The sequence below is a fragment of the Lycium barbarum genome, chromosome 9, assembly GCF_019175385.1.
Source record: "Lycium barbarum isolate Lr01 chromosome 9, ASM1917538v2, whole genome shotgun sequence".
Classification (NCBI taxonomy): domain Eukaryota; kingdom Viridiplantae; phylum Streptophyta; class Magnoliopsida; order Solanales; family Solanaceae; genus Lycium; species Lycium barbarum.
In genome coordinates, this window is record NC_083345.1 from 47,847,813 (window position 1) to 47,862,979 (window position 15,167).

Below are 15,167 nucleotides of genomic sequence, written 5' to 3' on the forward strand. Positions count from 1 at the left end.
TGTGTACCTGTGGGCATGAACACAGCGTCCAAAGAAAACGGACGTTAGTACGAATATTGTACTGAGTATGTAAGGGATGAATGAAACAAACATAATAGAGAAATCATAAGTCATGAGGTGAAGGCAAAAACCTGCGCGACCTTTAAGGGTGAATACATTTCATACATATATCGCATATACATAATCGTCGTACATGAACCATCATAGCGTATACATCATCATGTCATTTAATTCATCATCGTGGTGCAGTAGCTTATCATACACATAAAACATTATCCGAATTCGGCCACGTAGGGCTCGACAATAACCGTATTCGGCCACGTGGTGGCTCGAAAGCATCACATACATATCTTCCATATTCGACCACATAGTGGCTCGACCATATCACATGCATCATACAAGGATCAATATGTCTCATCATTATCATAGCCCTCACATACATGTTTTAAGCTTATCATAACCTTTCATTAATGCACACATTTAAGTTTAAAGACAATCTATGAAAATCACAACATATTCGTAGCATGAATTTCGTATAAATATCTCATGATAGTCTTTATAATCTTTGGGCTTAAGCACATCATTTCCATTATCATTTCAATAGCGTATCTCTTACCTTTATCTCACATGAAATCTTTTATGAACATAGACTCGCAGTTTCTCTAAATATTTGTCATAGGACATACATTGAGGCTTATGAACAATCTATAACACTGTCGGGGTGACGTAAGGTCGAGAGCTCCCGCGTATATTATGAACGTTTATGAGTATCGTGCCTCACCTTGAAGGAAACAGAGCATAAGGCGAGTGTTAACAAAGATAAAATCATTAGCCTTATAGGAACATCATTCCACAATTTCTTGAATCGCTATACTCTATCTCATTATCATCACCATCATATTTTCGTATGTAATTCAATATATTGAAGAACTCATAGGCTTCGTTTTGCAGAAGGATTATATGAGACTTGCAGGATTCAAGCCTTTTGAAAGAAAAGATAATCCTTACATACCTTTTCCTTTAGCTATTCTACCGCTTGATCGTTCCTCTTTAATATTCGCGTCTTTACCTTCAAGAGAATTCGCATCAACGTCGGTTGATCGACTATAAGAACGCGTGACTATTCTCTACGGAAAATTGGGCAGCATTTCCTTTGTTTCTACTACTTCTCCCATGTTTCATTTCAACTACCAAACATTCACAATATCATATCAACAATCGTCATTTATCTACATTTACTACATTCCACCGTTTTTCTCCAATTCTCCACATTTACGGGTTTAGCTCACCATCACATTTTCTCATACGTCACACCTATTTTATTGTCTACACGTCATTTATAACATATTTAGACTCCCAACTCATCAACATTCATAATTCAATCCAACTATCATTCAACTATGGCACTATTCACATTTTATGACCATTTTTCATGTCTTGCTACAATTCAAGCATCTTTCCTTTCCAATACCTTAAACCACATGCTAAATTCATAAATATTACCTTAGATGGTGGTGGAACAAGCCTAGAGTTGAGTTCTTCCTCCTTCCTTAAAACTCTATTTTTCCTTCCCTTGGAATTTCTTGGTTTGGATGACCTTCACTTGAGTTTCACACACTTTGTTTCATGGATTTGGTGTTTCTGATCTTGATATCCCTTTTATTCTCTTAAATTTTGTGGATGAAATGTTTGGATAAGTTCTAGAGGGTTCTTGAAGGTTTTATATGAAAGATGAATGAAAATGAATGAGAAAGCCACTTATAATAATCACAAAATCTGATTTTTAATGAACAGTCGTCGGGGTGTACAGTGGTTGTAAACCACAGTTTATGGGTCGTATAATGTGATCGTATTTAAGCATATAAAAAACAGAAAGGTTTGCTGGAGGTCATGATGGTTTACGGCTACAGTTTACGGGTCGTATTTCAGTTTACTGTCCGTAAACTGGGTCGTATTTTTCCATTTAAACTTTAGACAGAAAGTTGAATATTTTTGGAACGTTGGAGGACGATGGCAGTATACGGTCCGTAAATCACTTTACGGGTCATATTCTGTTTTACAACCACTGGCTGAATTGAAATTCTACAACTTTCTTATTTCCAAAAATTCATGAATTGTCATTCCCTAATAAGTAAAACATCGTACACTCATACTCTTCGTTGGTCAATTCATTGTACGTTCACGGAGAAATTTCTGAGGTGTAACATTCTTCCCCCCTTTTGGAACATTCGTCCTCGAATGTTAAGTCAGCGGGGATTCTACGAAAAATTTGCCAGAGTTTCCCTTGTAATATGGTACTACCACCCTGTCACAACAACCCATAATATCATTGCCTCACTGGGCCACAACATATCTATGGCCACACACGACCCAAAAGCATGAAAAGAAAACGTACATACCTTTTTCAAGCTTGGTTCTTAACTTACATCTCTCCCATTCCCTTTTCATCATACAATGAATTCTTTTAGGACATCTCTCATGTCCTTTATTGATTATGCAGCCTCGTACTACTAACTCCATAATCCTGTAGTGCTAACTTCTAAAGTTCAATAACTCATGTCTCGTATATTTTCCTCACACTCACATCTTCATAAAAATATATTGACAATATAGTCTGTACGATAAGGAAGCTTTCATCAATAACTAACTTGCTCGGTAGCGCATGTCACTCCCTTACTTTTTATAACTAACCATATCTTTTCTCTATTCTTTAGCAACTGCTATCTTAGAGGTTCTACCCTTCACACCCTATTTCCTTAAGTCTTGTGTAGCATCGTCCTCACATTCCCCTTTTTGTCTTATCGGTAGTATTTCTAAAGGTATTTCATATAGATTATCAGTGGTGGAGCAATACTATCTTCAAGGATATATATATATATATATATATATATATAAACTGTTAATACCACATATCGTACCTTATCGATTACTGTTATATCCCGTATTTTGTACACTCGGATAATTCAGGATAATTGCGAGAAGTTGAAGGCAAGGCTATATTTTGATCTTTTTTAATACAAAAGTTGTTTATGAAAAATTATTGATGTGGAAATATTAAGTAAAGCTAGGGGTAAAAAGTGAAATTTACAAGGTGGTTTATGGTAATATTGAGGAAGGCTAAGGGCAAATTTGGAATTTGGAAAATAATTTTTCATGAATTACCAAACCAAAAAAAAAAATGGTAGTCTTGAAACAAATGGGCCATGTGGCCGTCCCAAGTTGGTGTGGGCCAAGGCCCATATGGAGGCCCAATATATGCTCATAAAAGATGACAAAGTAGTCATATTTTCATCTTATTACATAGAATATTCAAGAAACTTGGAGAAGACCCAAACAAGAGCGCTATTCGGCCAAGCAAGCAAAAAATTTGAAGACTCCAATTGTGATCAAAAAATTATTTTCTTCTAGTATTCCTACTATTTGAAGGTCGTCTTTAACGTGGTATAATTGTTGGAGCAAGTAGACCCCTCTTTGTTGCAAGTTCGTAACCATAGCCAAGTGAGACGTTAAGGGAAAAAGGTAAGAATTAATCTTCTTTTATATGTTATGGATGGTTATGTATGTTGTAGTATGTAGAAATGGATGAAATTTATGAAAATATAGATGTTATGTTGTGGCCGTGTATGTATAGTATTGTGGCCGTGTGGTTGTTGTGTGGTATAGAAGAAGAATGAATCAATTTTATCTAATGTTTGGTTGTTGTTGTTGTGGATTCTATGTTGATAATGAAAGTTTGATGATTCTAGTTGAAGTTGTAAGTGTTGGAGAGTTGTTTTAGAAGCTAATGTAATTTGAATATACTCTTCTTGTATTTATGGAAGATAATGTTGTTAGTGTGTGAATTGTTGGTGTAGTTCATGAATTTGAAAGAAGGAAATGTGTTGTTATCGTTCTTGTTGAATTTGGAAGGTTTCGGGTGGAGTGGAATATCGGTTAGATTATTTTGAATATTGTGCGGACTGTTTGAAGCGTTCTTGAATATTGCTAGAATGGTTTCGGATTAGTACTTGAATATGTGAGCAAAAATGAATTGAATATAAGTGAAACGCCATTGAAGTTTGTAAAAAGAATGTTGCTAACGTTGGAATGCGTTTTGAATTGACTGTTGGTATTGTTGTTGATAATTTGGCCGAGTTGAATTCTCGGATTTGTTGTTGTATTTTTGGCCGAGTTGAATTCTCGGGGTTGTTGTATTTACAGGGGAAATGCTGCCGAAATTTCTGTAAATAAAGTGTTGGTTTAGAATTAAACTCTTAAGTGTTTATGGCTAATGTTTGGTATGTACGAATATTGTTGTAGATCTTGCGAAGCCAAAGACTTAAGTTCGGATTAGCGTAGGAAGCAGGCAAGGTATGTAAGGCTTACCCTTTCTTTCTTTTGGCATGTCCTAGAGCTAAGTAAGCTATGATACGTATCTTTGGGTAACTCTATTCTTGATTCCGAGCTTGTTAATGATTCTTATTCACTTCTTGATGTGAGTATGCTTAGTATAGTCGAGATTATCATATGATTGAATAACGAGCAAAGCATAAAGAGATTCTTGTTTTTTTTAAAGAGTTCTATAAGTGTTAATGTCCCTAACTTTCGTAGACAGTCTCGGATTGCCTTAAAACGTTCGTAGATGTTTCTATAATGAATAACGTTCCTAACTTTCATATGCTAACTCAGATTGTTTTGGAAACGTAGCGTAACGATATCCATAATGAATCCATTCCTAGATGTAGGATATCCTGAGTTCTTTGACCTCTTAAGCCCGAAGGGGCATTCTCAAGTTCTGCGACTTCATAATGCTGTCTAAATCCCGAAGGGGACATTCATAAGGTCTTTCTCTTACCTATGCATTTTACATTTAAATTTGTAAGTCTCGAAGGAGACAAATGAAAAGGGTTTGATTTCATACATGACGTCCACAATGGTTTTTTTTCTAGATGATTTCATGACGCGACTGAGCGTGCTATATAACATATGGCCTCGGCTTAAGTCCGGGTGTTCTATGGCCTCAGCTTATCTCTGAGTGTGCTATGGCCTCAGCTTATGTCTGAGCATGCTATATAACATATGACCTCAGTTTATGTTATGCCAATTGAGTTGTGCATATGGTTTCACTAATAATTTCGAGAAAAATCAGTTTTATACTAAAGAAAACATAAAGTTAGATTTTTTAAAACCACTCCGAAGGGGGTGCGAGATTTTACTATTTAGATTTTTAAAACCACTCCGAAACGGGGTGCGAGATTTTACTATTTTGTTTCATTTACGATTTATGTTTACACTCCATAGCATCATTCCTTTGTATTGATATTCGTGAATTAAGTTGTGTTGACGCCATCATTATTATTATGCCGGAAGCGGCATGCCCGAAGGGGCCGGCATCATTATTATTATGCCAGAAGCGGCATGCCAGAAGGGGCCATCATCATTATTATTATGCCGAAAGCGGCTGCCCGAAGGGGCCATCATTATTATTAAGCCGGAAGAGGCTGCCCGAAGGGGCCATCATTATTATTATGCCAGAAGCGGCCGTCCGAAGGGACTATTGTGATACTATATTTATATGGTGTATTCTAGAATTTGTGTATGTTGTATTTATATTAGGTATGCTAGAATTTGTGTAAGGTACTATATGGCAGGGATTAAAATGCCGTTCTAGGTTATTCCCGGGTTGCTTCTAATCTTATTTACTGTTATGCTTCTTCTTGTTTATGATTCAGTAATGCTTTACATATTTAGTACATATTCCGTACTGACCCCCTTTTTTCGGGGGTTGCGTTTCATGCCCGCAGGTTCAAGGACGCGGTTCAGCAATCCAGCCACCTACGAGGAGTCATCACTGAGAGTCAGACAGCTCCACTTGCGTCGGAGACTGTTCCTGTTTTGGTATAATTTTGTGTATATATTGTGGGCACGACGGGGCCCTGTCCCATCACCTTTGCACGGTCAAACTCTTTTAGTAGTCTGCAAACAGCGTGGGTGTCGTGGTTACTATTTTGCCCTGTCGGCCATTATTTTGTTGTACAAAAGTGTTAGTAGCCTCGTTGGCTTGCCTTGTCATATGTTTTGTATATATAAGTATGCTTTGGGATGTTTGAGTTACAGGTCGATTTCGGTATTTTATTTACAGCTTTCAGACTTAGTTAAAAACAAAAATAAAATAAAATTGAATGCCATATTTGAGAACAGGCAACAGAAGTTGGGTTATTGAATAGGCTAAGCTCGGTCACTCGTCATGGCCCTAGGTTGGGTCTTGACAATTACCGTCGCTACACGGCATAAAACCTCTCAATTCATACTTGTTTAATATGATAAATATTTATTTCTCTTTTCACACATTATCAAAGGTACAGATATACCTATGACGGCATCGGGAAATGACTCTGGATCTTGTCGCTCAGCTAAAGCATATATACGGGGCTGGGTGGCACCTGAAGTAGTTGCTCCCCCTCTGCCTCTACCTCGCCCTGCAGGAACCGGGGAAGTCTGCCCTCCTGGGCACACCGAAGAAGAACCAGCCACTGATCCTGCGGGCTGAACCGCGTGCCTACCGCCTCGAAACGGGTACTCTCTCATAATGTGACCCGACTGGCCGCAAACATAACAAACTTCCGAGCCCAATCGGCATGGACCCTAATGTAGCTTACTGCACTGGGTACATTGTGGTATAGATGATCGCCTCTGTCCTGAATCACTCCTATACCGAGAGCCCGACTCGGTGAAACTCTGATCCGGTCCGAGATGACTAGAGAAGTCGGGCCCCTGGTCTGCAACTCGTGGAGGTATACTAGTCACCGACTGACCTGAGTGCCTAGAATACGTCTGCCTCGATCCCATTCTATGGTCGCTATCAGCACCTATGGATCTGGCCCTCTTACTTGGCCCCTGATCCATATCACGCTCGCCCCTTTGCGGATTTCGTTGCTCTTCGAGATTTTGAGCATGGGCTTGAATGCGGGAGATATCCATCCCGTCTTGTAATGAAGTCGTTAAGCAATCTTTGAACAAATTGGGCCCTAGGCCACTCACACACCTATGCACTCTATCTCCCATATCGGACACCACAGCCGGGGCATATCTAGCCAATGAATAGAATTGAAGGCTATACTCCCGAGCACTCATATTTCCTTGTTTCAGATTTAAGAACCTATCCGCTCTAGCTCGGCGGACCTCGGGTGCCAAGTAGAGGCTGATGAAGGCATCTACAAATTCTTGCCAAACCGGAGGAGGCGCATACTCTCCTCTTGATAATACCTAATTATTATACCATAAGACTGCCACGTCCCGGAGTCTATAAGATGCTAACTCCACGGATTCAGTCTCGGAGGCATGGATGATTTTCAATGTCCTCAACACCTCATCAATAAAGCCTTGCGGGTCTTCGTCCGGCTTTGACCCAAAGAACTCCGGAGGATTTAAAGTCATAAAATCGCAGGCTCTAGTACTAACGGCCCTATCACTTGAACCCAAATCCTGTAGTTGTGCCTGGGCGGTAACTAGATGTGTCAATAAGCGGATAGCCTCGGTTACTTGTTGACCCGAAGCAACCGGGGGAGGAATTGGAGCTGGAGCTCCTCCTTGTTCTTCCACATCAGGCAGGGTAGAGGAAGTATTAGATAGGGCCTCATTATGTGACTCTCCCTCTTCTACATACATTGGAGGTTCTCTTTCTACCTTCCTCTTTTGCCATAGTCTTGCCCTTCTGGGCGGCAGTAACTTTTCCCTTTGGCGGCATTCTGAAATCACAACACCCTATTAGGGAGGATAAAATCTTATACACGGCTCTATCGCACGATCTCATAAGAGGAAAGATGGTCATTTTTCCTAAATGCCATGTAGCCCCTTATTTATTGATGTGGCGCGCAACACACCATAAACGAGACACTACTAGACACGGCTCGTAGACACTTCCAAGGACGAACTGCTCTGATACCACTTCTGTCATGACCCAGCTAGGGGTCGTGACGAGTACCCGGGGCTGACCACCGAGAACCGCTCGTTCTACTACTCATCATACTCATTAAACCTTCTCTTTTTTTTTCGTTCATAAACTCATAATCATAAGAAAATCATTTTCATTTCAGAACATAAATACTTTTATATACATAAGCCCTTTTGCTATCAAAAGATAATGTACACATATCTACGTATATACAATAGTGACCTCGTGAGACCATATAACCCACACATACGTATCTACGAGCCTCTGCTAGAGTACTAGACATATGGACGGGACAAGACCACGTCGTGCCCAAAATATTTATACATATGTATATACACAAAAGTAAAAGCCCGATTAGCACCTCCGGAATAATGGAGTGCTTCTATAAATCTGCTGATAGCTCCTAAAGGTCTGCACCGTCTCCCTGACTACCTGTGGGCAGAACACAGCGTCCAAAGAAAACGAACGTCTGTACGAATATTGTACTGAGTATGTAAGGCATGAATGAAACAAACATAATAGAGAAATCATAAGTCATGAGGTGAAGGCAAAACCTGCGCGACCTTTAAGGGTGAATACATTTCATACATATATCTCATATACATAATCGTCGTACATGAACCATCATAGCGTATACATTATCATGTCATATAATTCATCATCGTGGTGCAGTAGCTTATCATACACATAAAACATTATCCATATTCGTCCCCGTGGTGGCTCGACAGTATCCGTATTCGGCCACGTGGTGGCTCGAAAGTATCACATACATATCTTCCATATTCGGCCACGTAGTGGCTCGACCATATCACATGCATCATACAAGGATCAATATGTTTCATCATTACCATAGCCATCACATACATCTTATAAGCTTATCATAACTTTTTATTAATGCACAAGTTTAAGTTTAAAGATAATCTATTAAAATCACATCATATTCGTAGCATGAATTTCGTATAAATATCGCATGATAGTCTTTATAATCTTTGGGCTTAAGCTTATCATTTCTATAGCGTATCTCTTACCTTTATCTCACATGAAATCTTTTATGAACATAGACTCGCAGTTTCTCGAAATATTGGTCATAGGACATAAATTGAGGCTTATGAACAATCTATAACAATATCGGGGTGACGTAAGGTCGAGAGCCCCCGCGTATATTATGAACGTTTATGGGTATCGTGCCTCGCCTTGAAGGAAAAAGAGCCTAAGCAGAGTGTTAACAAAGATAACATCATTAGCCTTATAGGAACATCGTGCCACAATTTCTTGAATCGCCATACTCTAGCTCATTATCATCACCATCATATTTTCATATGTAATTCAATATAATGAAGAACTCATAGGATTAGTTTTGCAGAAGGATTATATGAGACTCGCAGGATTCATGCCTTTTGAAAGAAAAGATAATCCTAACATGCCTTTTCCTTTAGCTATTCTACCGCTTGATCGTTCCTCTTCAATATTCGCGTCTTTACCTTCAAGAGAATTCGCATCAACGTCAGTTAATCGACTATAAGAACGCGTGACTATTCTCTAGGGTAAATTGGGAAGCATTTCCTTTGTTTCTACTACATATCCCATGTTTCATTTCAACTACTAAACATTCACAATATCGTCTCAACAATCGTCATTTATCTACATTTACTACATTCCACCATTTTTCTCCAATTTCTCCACATTTACGGGTTTTATCACACCATCACATTTTCTCATACATCACACCTATTTTATGGTCTACACGTCATTTATAACATATTTATACTCCCAACTCACCAACATTCCTAATTCAATCCAACTATCATTCAACTATGGCACTATTCACATTTTATGACCATTTTTCATGTCCTTCTACAATTCAAGCATCTTACCTTTCCAATACCTTAACCCACATGCTAAAGTCATAAAAATTACCTTAGATGGTGGTGGAACAAGCCTAGAGTTGAGTTCTTCCTCCTTCCTCAAAACCCTATTTTTCCTTCCTAGGGAATTTCTTGGTTTGGATGAACTTCATTTGAGTTGCACACACTTTGTTTCATGGATTTGGTGTTGTTGATCTTGATCTCCCTTTGATTCTCTTAAATTTTGTGGATGAAATGTTTGGATAAGTTCTAGAGGATTCTTGAAGGTTTTAGATGAAATATGAATGAAAATGAATGAGAAAGCCACTTATAATAATCATCAAATCTGAGTTTTAATGAACAGTCGTCGGGGTGTACAGTGGTTGTAAACCACAGTTTACGGGCCGTATACCAGTTTACGGGCCACGTGGTCGTATTTAAGCATATCAAAAACAGAAAGGTTTGCTGGAGGTCATGATGGTTTACGGCCACAGTTTACGGGTCGTATTTCAGTTTACGGTCCGTAAACTGGGTCGTATTTTACCATTTAAAGTTTGGACAGAAAGTTGAATTTTTTTGGAACGTTGGAGGACGATGGAAGTATACGGTCCGTAAATCACTTTACGGGCCGTATTCTGTTTACGACCACTGGATGAATTGAAATTCTACAACTTTCTTATTTCCAAAAATTCATGAATCATCATTCCCTACTCAGTAAAACATCGTACACTCATACTCTTCGTTGGTCTATTCATTTTACGTTCACCGAGAAATTTCCGAGGTGTAACATTCTTCCCCCTTTTGGAAGATTCGTCCTCGAATGTTAAGTCAGCGGAGATTCTTTGAAATTTGCTAGAGTTTCCCTTGTAATATGGTACTACCACCCTGTCACAACAACCCATAATATCATTGCCTCACCGGGCCACAACATAATGGCAACATATCTATGCCCACACATGACCCAAAAGCATGAAAAGAAAATGTACATACCTTTTTCAAGTTTGGTTTTTAACTTACATCTCTCCCATTCCCTTTTCATCATACAATGAATTCTTGTTGGACATCTCTCATGTTCTTTATTGATTATGCAGCCTCGTACTACTAACTCCATAATCCTGTAGTGGTAACTTCTAAAGTGCTATAACTCATGTCTCGTATATTTTCCTCACACTCACATCGTCATAAAAATATATTGACAATATAGTCTGTACGATAAGGAAACTTTCATCAATAACTAACTTGCTCGGTAGCGCATGTCACTCCCTTACTTTTTCTAACTGACCCTATCTTTTCTCTATTCTTTAGCAACTGCTACCTTCTACCCTTCACACCCTACTTCCTTAAGGCTTGTGTAGCATCGTCCTCACAATCCCCTTTTTGTCTTATCGGTAGTATTTCTAAAGGTATTTCATATAGATTATCAGTGGTGGAGCAATACGATATATATATATATATATATATATATATATATATATATATAAACTTTTAATACCACATATAGTATCTTATCGATTACCGTCGCTACACAGCATAAAACCTCTCAATTCATACTTGTTTAATATGATAAAAATTTATTTCACTTTTCACACATTATCAAAGGTACAGATATACCCGTGACGGAATCGGGAAATGACTCTGGATCCTGTCGCTCAGCTAAAACATAAATACGGGGCTGGGTGGCACCTGAAGTAGTTGCTCCCCCTCTGCCTCTACCTCGCTCTACCGTAACCGGGGAAATCTGCCCTTCCCGGCACACCGAATAAGAACCAGCCGCTGATCCTGCGGGCTGAACCGCGTGCCTACCACCTCGAAACGGGCACTCTCTCATAATGTGACCCGACTGGCCGCAAACATAACAAACATCCGAGCCAAATCGGCATGGTCCCCAATGTAGCTTACTGCACTGGGTACATTGTGGTATAGATGATCTCATCTGGCCTCAATCACTCCTATGCCGAGAGCCCGACTCGGTGAAACTCTGATCCGGTCCGGGATGAATAGAGAAATCGGGCCCCTGGTCGGAAACTCATGGAGGTATACTAGTCACCGACTGACCTGAGTGCCTAGAATACGCCTACCTCGATCCCCTTCTATGGTCACTATCAGCACCTATGGATCTGACCCTCTTACTTGGCCCCTGATCCATATCACGCTCGCCCCTTTGTGGATGTCGTTGCTCTTTCTAGATTTTGAGCATGGGCTTGAATTCGGGAGATATCCATCCCGTCTTGTAATAAAGCCGTTAATCAATCTTTGAACAAATGGGGCCCTAGGCCACTCACAAACCTATGCACTCTATCTCCCATATTGGACACCATAGCCGTGGCATATCTAGCCAATGAATTGAATTGAAGGCTATACTCCCGAGCACTCATATTTTCTGGTTTCAGATTTAATAACCTATCCGCTCTAGCTCGGCGGACCTCGGGTGGAAAGTAGTGGCGGATGAAGGCATCTACAAATTCTTGCCAAACCGGAGGAGGCGCATTCACTCCTCTTGATAATACCCAATTATTATACCATAAGACTGCCACGTCTCGGAGTCTATAAGATGTTAACTCCACGGATTCAGTCTCGGAGGCATGGATCATTTTCAATGTCCTCAACACCTTATCAATAAAGCATTGCGGGTCTTCGTCCGGCTTTGACCCAAAGAACTCCGGAGGATTTAAGTCATAAAATCGCGGGCTCTAGTACTAACGGCCCTGTCACTTGAACCCGAACCCTGTAACTGCGCCTGGGCGGTAACTAGCTATGTCAATAAGCGGATAGCCTCGGTTACTTGTTGACCCGAAGCAACCGGGGAAGGAATTGGAGCTGGAGCTCCTCCTTGTTCTTCCACATCAGGCGGGGCGGAGGAAGTATTATATAGGTCCTCATTAAGTGACTCGCCCTCTTCTACATACATCAGAGGTTCTCTTTCTACCCGCATCTTTGCCGTAGTCTTGCCCTTCTGGGCGGCTGTAACCTTTCCCTTTGGCGGAATTCTGAAATCACAACACCCTATTAGGGAGAATAAAATCTTATACAAGGCTCTATCGCATGATCTCATAAAAGGAAAGATGGTCATTTTTCCTAAATGCCCTGTAGCCCCTTGTTTATTGATGGGGCGCGCAACACACCACAAACAAGACTCTACTAGACACGGCTCATAGACACTTCCTAGGACAAACTGCTCTGATACCACTTCTGTCACGACCCAGCTAGGGGCCGTTACGGGTACCCGGCGCTGAACACCGAGCACCGCTCATTCTACTACTCATCATACTCATTAAACCTCTTCTTTTTTTTTCGTTCATAAACTCATAATCATAAGAAAATCATTTTCATTGCAGAAAATAAATACTTTTATATACATAAGCCCTTTTGCTATCAAAAGATAATGTACACATATCTACGTATATACAGTAGTGACCTTGTGAGACCATATAACCCACACATACGTATCTACGAGCCTCTACTAGAGTACTAGACATATGGACGGGACAAGACCCCGTCGTGCCCAAAATATTTATACATATGTATATACACAAAATTATAAGCCCGATTAGCATCTCCGGAATAATGGAGTGCTTCTGCAAATCTGCTGATAGCTCCTAAAGGTCTGCACCGTCTCCCTGTCTACCTGTGGGCATGAGCACAGCGTCCAAAGAAAACGGACGTTTGTACAAATATTGTACTGAGTATGTAAGGCATGAATGAAACAAACATAATAGAGAAATCATAAGTCATGAGGTGAAGGCAAAACCTGCGCGACCTTTAAGGGTGAATACATTTCAAACATATATCGCATATACATAATTGTTGTACATCAACAATCATAGCGTATACATCATCATGTCATATAATTCATCATCGTGCTGTAGTATCTTATCATACACATAAAACATTATCCGTATTCGGCCACATAGGGCTCAACAATATCCGTATTCGGCCACGTGGTGGCTCGACAGTATCCGTATTCGGACACGTGGTGGCTCGACGGTATCACATACATATCTTCCATATTCGGCCCCGTAGTGGCTCGACCATATCACATGCATCATACAAGGATCAATATGTCTCATCATTATCATAGCCATCATATACATCTTATAAGCTTATCATAACCTTTCATTAATGCACACATTTAAGTTTAAAGACAATCTATGAAAATCACATCATATTCGTAGCATGAATTTCGTATAAATATCGCATGATAGTCTTTATAATCTTTGGGCTTAAGCTCATCATTTCCATTATCATTTCTATAGCGTATCTCTTACCTTTATCTCACATGAAATATTTTATGAACATAGACTCGCAGTTGCTCGAAATATTGGTCATAGGACATACATTGAGGCTTATGAACAATCTATGACAATGTCGGGGTGACGTAAGGTCGAGAGCCCCCACATATATTATGAACGTTTATGAGTATCGTGCCTCGCCTTGAAGGAAATAGAGCATAAGGCGAGTGTTAACAAAGATAACATCATTAGCCTTATAGGAACATCATGCCACAATTTCTTGAATCGCTATACTCTAGCTCATTATCATCACCATCATATTTTCGTATGTAATTCAATATATTGAAGAACTCATAGGCTTCGTTTTGCAGAAAGATTATATGAGACTTGCAGGATTCATGCCTTTTGAAAGAAAAGATAATCCTTACATACCTTTTCCTTTAGCTATTCTACCGCTAGATCGTTCCTCTTCAATATTCGCGTCTTTACCTTCAAGAGAATTCGCATCAACGTCCGTTGATCTACTATAAGAACGCGTGACTATTCTCTAGGGAAAATTGGGCAGCATTTCCTTTGTTTCTACTACTTCTCCCATGTTTCATTTCAACTACCAAACATTCACAATATCATATCAACATTCGTCATTTATCTACATTTACAACATTCCACCATTTTTCTCCAATTTCTCCACATTTACCGGTTTTATCTCACCATCACATTTTGTCATACATCACACCTATTTTATGGTCTACACGTCATTTATAACATATTTATACTCCCAACTCATCAACATTCATAATTCAATCCAATTATCATTCAATTATGGCACTATTCACATTTTATGACCATTTTTCATGTCTTTCTACAATTAAAGCATCTTAGCTTTCCAATACCTTAAAACACATGCTAAAGTCATAAAACTTACCTTAGATGGTGGTGTAACAAGCCTAGAGTGGGGTTCTTCCTCCTTCCTCAAAACCCTATTTTTCCTTCCCTGGGAATTTCTTGGTTTGGATGAACTTCACTTGATTTTCACACACTTTGTTTCATGGATTTGGTGTTGTTTATCTTGATCTCCCTTTGATTCTCTTAAATTTTGTGGATGAAATGTTTGGATAAGTTCTAGAGGGTTCTTGAAGGTTTTAGATGAAATATGAATGA